The 6,654-nt window shown below is 37.4% G+C and overlaps 1 pseudogene; it reads right to left on the bottom strand.

Annotated features, from left to right (window-relative positions):
- Window positions 1–3,509: 3,509 nt before the first annotated feature.
- Window positions 3,510–6,654, bottom strand: part of LOC119188854 — a 3,751-nt pseudogene continuing 606 nt past the window's right edge.

Here is a 6,654-nt window from a genome sequence, read left to right on the forward strand (position 1 = left end):
CATTTGCAAACAAGATGGCGGCAAGATCTGTCAAAATAATCGATAAAATAATTGAATTTCTAGAATTGTGTTTGAATTTGAAAATATTACCAAACCGATTTTTCGATTAGTTTGGAATTCATTTATGTAATTTGTAAGCTGTTTATAATTTTCCTTACGTGCGCTAATTGTGATGCTATTTTTAGATTTATTTTACGAACAGACTTTAATAAAGACAGAGCTTGTTTTGATGAGTTTCTTTTATTTATTTTTAGTTTCCTTATTATTTCCTTCCTTTTTCTATCTTATCACAGTACAATTGAATAGGTAGTGTTAAAAATCTCTATACTTGATATCGTCTTTTATTTTTGTTTTATTTTAATTATTGAGTTTATCGTTATTTTTTGTTATTATTAGTGTTGAAATATTTATTTTTTACGTACAATTAAGGATACTTCCATCCCTGACTATATATGAATATAAAATTATGACATTTTAAGTCATGTATTTTTTGGTAATGGTGTATTAGCTAATTTTGTGTACAGATACAAAAGAAAACACTTGGAATTGGAAAAACTGTTATTCTAATAAGGCTGTAAAATATTTAATTCATATCTCCGAACTAAATCATTACTCAATTAGTGCAATACAAATTTCTTGGGGGGTCAATAGATTCTGCATATCTCCCCCCCCACTTATAAACTGAATGCGTGTCTGTTGTTTTAAAATACTATGGAATCAATTATTGGATTAGGATGTTAAGTATTATAAGAGCAAGAAGTCAAAATTCCATCACTTGGCAGCTTGAAGTGAAATGAAATATATAGACAATAATAATGTTTGACTGTTTATATTTGTCGTAATTATGATTCAATGGCGTAAGCATTGTACTGTGTCACGTGGTCGTCAACCCTATACATGTCAGGTACGGACTCGGATCTCCTCGGGGGTCAAATTTAAATAAAATATGTATGTAACCGGACTCAGTGGTTAAAAACTTTTGTTTCAACAAGTATGACGGGTACGTGACTAGAATTTAGTGTTAGTTAACATTGCATAATAAAATATCGTGTTACTGTTAAATACTTACTATGACTTTTATTTAGCACCCTGTTTCACTATTTTAATTTGATAATAATAAAACGTAGGCAATAAGGAAGTTTTGGCTCGAGATATAAATCCCTATTATCTTTGTCAATTCCATATTTATTTTTTTAATGGTCAATATACAGTAAGTTTAGGTAAGGAAGGTATTCAGTATTCGATTCTCGTCCCAAATATGCAAAATAAAATATATCACCTTTGCGGGAATTTGGCATCTAAGATTTTTGCCTGTCCAAGCCATGTTTGAAGTATGAAGGGAAAACGATACATACGTAATGGCCGATTAAATTGCTGGCTTATGGGTATCCATACGTTGGGATTTTTTTTTTCGATAATTTTTTAAGTTTCTCTCTGTCCTTTATATATTTTTGTGTATATGTTTATTATTAAGGTACATGCACTGCCGTATTTTCAAATAGGTCCCTCAACTAAAATATAAAGAAAAGAAAGATAGAAAAAAATATGTATTATTGGCTACAGTTTGGGTGATAAACATAATTGACAATAAATTTGACTTATTGTGAGGTAGGACAAAAAAAAGAAAATACAATTTTATAGTTAGGTGAGTAACTAGCGTGATAAGTAGTCAGGTACTCACCCAGTGTGGATAGTGTATTTCCCACCACGAAAGTGCCAATAGGATCTAGGTCAACATATGCCAAATAGCAAATGCTTGACACTAAATACATACTGTATAGATGATTCGGCTGCACTGAATAGTGGGTCCTTTAAAATAATACAACCTACGCAAAAAAACAATGTGATTGGAGATTTAGTCCTTGGTGTATATCATTAAAGTATAAAAGGAAATACAATTTTCATACAATTTTCTTCAGATGAATGTTTAACTAAATCAGATGAGACAAAGGTAATAATAATTATCTTTACATGCCATCTATTGGCCTTTAATAATAAAATCAGTTTTGTATATATCTTTAATTAAAAGTTATAACTTCCTAAATAAACGATTTAAGAAAACGAGACATTGTCAACAATCATTTAATTCCATCTTTTATCATAAATACATTTATGATTTAATCTAACATTCAATTTATCCAACAGTGTGATGATCTGAATATCCACCGGTTAATTAGTTATGAACATTTATCGCTTAAACTAACGGGGTCCATGTGTTTTGGATCCAGGGGCCGTGGAAAAGAAACCTTTATATACTTAACCGTAATTCTAATAGAAAATAGAATGTATGGAAATGGCATATCGATAAGGAGCAACCAGGAAGATCCTGCGCTTCTGGAAGTATTTGGACTGACTAAACCCAAGTCGGCATACCTCGCACAACAGCCCTTCCTACTACGGGCTAAGTGCGGAAACAGGAACCTCTTAACATAGAACATAGATATATCGATAAGTCAGATTTTCATTTATAATGTTAGCGTTAATAATTATAGAAAGGCTTCTGACTTCGGACCCAGGTTCGGATAACAATAAGCATTTTTAATTTTAAAACCATACACGGTAATTCTGGTTTGGAATAATGGCTGACATAGGTGCAGTGAAGAAATTTAGCCGTACCCGCACAAAAAACTATCCCCTGCCGGTATCAAATTTTCGTCCAATAATAATTATTAACGAATAACTAGAAACTTTTATAGAAATTCACAGTAAGATTCGCATAAACGAAGAGTCGTAGGCAGGAATTCGCGGTGCATCTCTGTGACCCGTTTAGTCTTGCTTTATTAGTCAGAATTATCCATCACAAGCGGTTCTTTTTCGATTATATTTGATATTTTAATGGTAAAGTATCACTATTTAAAAAAAAATGATTTAAATTTCTTACTTAAATAGTGCGGTAAACATAATTCGTAATTATTTATTGACTTGAAGTTATACAAATCAAAGTTCATTTTGCAATGTCAGTCTGAAACTATGAAATACTAAGTAACCGGTGCATATTCAGTTACAAAGTGATCTTTTATGATGTGACATTGGTAGAAGGCAGGTGCGGATTTAGAATATTATTTGGGGGTCACATAATACAGTTATACTATGTTGCGACAAAGTTTAAATAGTACCGCTCACAAAAATGTAGTATAAAAATTGCAACAGGAAAATGAGTTTAGAAAAATCGATACTCTATAGTAACATCAACATTAATTTTCATAATATAGGTAAGATTATTTTCTTATTTGCACATCATGAACGTGTATTACGCGATATTACGGTCAGACATAAAAATCTCTCTTATAATGTAAATACATTTGCAGAGGAATATAAAACTTGAATGTTGAACATTTGAAACTGTCTCCCAACTTAATTTCTAAGGATAAAAATTGTCTATTGAAATGTTTTATATCAAGATATGTAGCGAGCATTTTCTTACAATATATAAGTTCGATAGATGAAAGTCTTATTGTAATTGTATACATTTTAGTGCGTCACACATACCTAATCATCGTAGATTTAGTTACAAAAATACATTTATGTCTGCCCATCGCGTACCTGCCGAATAAAAAATACCTGAATTCGATCAACCATTGCCTTTAAACCTATTGATTTAAAGTGTCCAACCGTATTTCAGTCAACGAGAAATATGACATATAAACATCGCAGGCCTTGAATCTCTTTACACAATTCCCGTTTACTAGAAACAATATAGATTCATGGTAGAGTCTCATTATTTCTGATTATTAACTGATCACATGGCAACTCGCTTCGGTCTCCTCGGTCGCCGCGTCCGACGGCGGGCCCAAGGAGGCCAGCTGAGTTGCTGTGGGTCTTCGCTAGGATCTGTGGCGGCTTGTTTCACCTAAAAAGAGCCAAACACGTTATGAACAATTATGCAGGCATAATATTTATATCTGTCTAAAATATTTATTGGTCTACTATTTGTAAATAAAGAAAATGCTATTTACCTCTTCGTAATCTAAGTTCTAGGGCAATGTGCGTGGCCAGGGCGATGGCGAGGACTATGGCGAGCAGGCAGCTGCGCACGTACGCACAAGGTGTGACGTGCCGCGCACGCTATCGCGCAGCATCTGCGTGCCGTGCGCAAATCACCGCCGACCAGGGCCCCGCCACCCTGGCCCTCCGATGCAAATGCCTCCCTGCAGGGATGAATAATATATTATTTACTAGACCAAATAACCGATGTACTATTTCTCGCATAATTGTTACCATCCACAATATTATTCAATCTTAATTTTTACCTATTTATATTTATGCTTTAGAAAGACTTGAAAAAGTTAAGTAGGTGATAAAACCCAAATCGCATTTTAACTATACATAATTTTACATAGTGTTACCTGTAAAACATCCCACAACGATGCGCAAGCGCCCCAAGCCGCAGCCGCCAGGGCAGGTAGCGCAAGATCAGTCCTGCAGCTCGCCAGCGCAGTAATGCCAACACGAGACTTGCGTGGGCCGCGCTCCCCCGGCGGCGAGGGCGACGCGCCGCCCCCGCGCTGCTGCCATGCTGAGGGTGGCGGCGGCGAGGCCCTGGAGCGTACCGGCGCCGATCAGCGCTCGCCACGCACACCACCATCCATCTACACATACTCCGTACCACTGTGGACATGATTATTAGTTGCGTTAGAAAAATACCAATTCTAAAAAGGGTAATTAATAGAAATTAGACCGTCGGAATAACGATTATAACAAAGTATATGTTCTTATCAAAATAACGGTTTACCAGATCTACATCGTAGCTGTTAATACATTTTGTCAAGACGAAAAAATCTATGAGTGACAGTTTTTATATCATTTGTATTAGCGTAAAAATATAACAAAAAAAAACAAAAGAGAAAAAAATAAAATCTACTGGTAGAAAATTCCTCTGGTATTAAGCCAGTAAAATAAATTTAAATAAAAAAGTCCGCCTAAATACTTCTATGTATATAAAGTGTTTAAATAAATATATTTTATCAGATTATTCACCTTTAAATAAGAAGTATAAATAAATCCCTGTTGTAATCCGATGAACAGTCCCATGGGCACGCCGAGAATCGCCCGGGGTCCCTAGCCACAGAGCGGGCGTCTGGCGGCGGCGCTGGCGTCGACGTCGCCCCATACACTCCGAGCCCTACTGACGCCAGGGCTAAGGCTGCCCACACAGCCACCAGTAGTCGGCGCCCTTCAGCGCTCAGTACTGTGCCTAATGTAGATTGAGTGTCAGGGCAGCCTGAAGCACCGCATGTTTGCTCCTGGAAATGAATTATGAAACCGACTTATAAATAATAATGACGCACCCGATGATAAGTAAGTAGATAGAAAGTGAATTTGCTATAATTTTACTTAAGGGATTATAAACACATGGTTGTTCGACTGATTCGTTTATCCTGCAGTGTTTTTTATTTATTACATAAACGAAAGGGTTTTTAAAGATAGTAGTTAATTTTTACTAATTTACTTTGTGGATTTAAACATTTTTATCCGCGTCCTTAATCCATTAAAAAGCATACCTACTCATGTCAATCGTATAAAATGTTAAACAGTGAATTATTGATGAAGCCCATAGTGCAGTAATTCAGCATAAATTGAATTCTCGGAACAAATAAACATCTCCATTACTTACCTCGTAATCATCCTCCAAAAAATATTCTTCCGAAGGCGACAGCTTCGGAATGGTGACATTAGCCGGCGCAGGCGTCAGGGGCGTGATCTGCTCCGGCCAGATGATCAGAGCGCCACCCAGCAACAACGACCCGAACACGAGCCCCACATCCTGCGCCGCTCGGAGCGCGCGCAGTGCCCTTCGGAGCGCCACCTTCCTCCTACACTCATCACCAGCTGCTTGCGCTAGAGACGTTGCAGAAGCTGCTAAAGCGAGAGACATTGGAGAGAGAGCTACCCCACAAAGCCCGTACAAAGGTAGCAACACACTTAATGGCGTTGCGACTGTATGAGCTGTCAGAAGAAGACACACAAGGGTATGAGCGATTGTAATTACGACTTTGTCCCAGTCTTTTGCAGTATTAGTGGGGAGAAGGGGGCTGTTATTGCCGCTACTGTGTGCATAATGGCTAGGGGAAAGGAACCGGCTTCGGCTCCAGCGAACGCCGTGAATGGGTGAAGAGCTGTAGCGCAAAGGCCACTGGATACGCAGAGGAGTGTAAATCGCTGGACTAAGGGCTTCGGGAGCTTGGGGGGTTGTCGTGATAGGAGTCGGCGTACTGACGCGGCCCCTACGGAGGACGCGGCCGAGTCTCGCCGGCGAGGCGCGATGGCCGGCGCTGCTACTCGGATGGGTGCTTTCGGCTTCTTCCACGGCCATTCTTTCTTGTATATCGTGCTCACTGGTATCTGAAATAATTATAAAATTGGAAATGTAGTAATATTATAGTACTATAGCCGACTTAAATCGTATGTATTTTATCAAAATAGAAGACTACTGAGATGTTTGAAAATTGAAATGAGGTGGAGAATGGTTAAGTAATACAAATAAATTTCCTCACCGTCGGAGTCAATGGCACAACTAGTAAATAATAGACTACAAATTGGTACCAACTTTAGACATAAGTTACAAATAATTTAAACACACGCAGTCTTACTTATAAACTTGTTTTAGCTTTAAGAGGTGATTAAGAATCGCTTAAATAGCTGTCAAAAACATCA

The sequence above is a fragment of the Manduca sexta genome, chromosome 9 (assembly GCF_014839805.1).
Source record: "Manduca sexta isolate Smith_Timp_Sample1 chromosome 9, JHU_Msex_v1.0, whole genome shotgun sequence".
NCBI classification, from domain to species: domain Eukaryota; kingdom Metazoa; phylum Arthropoda; class Insecta; order Lepidoptera; family Sphingidae; genus Manduca; species Manduca sexta.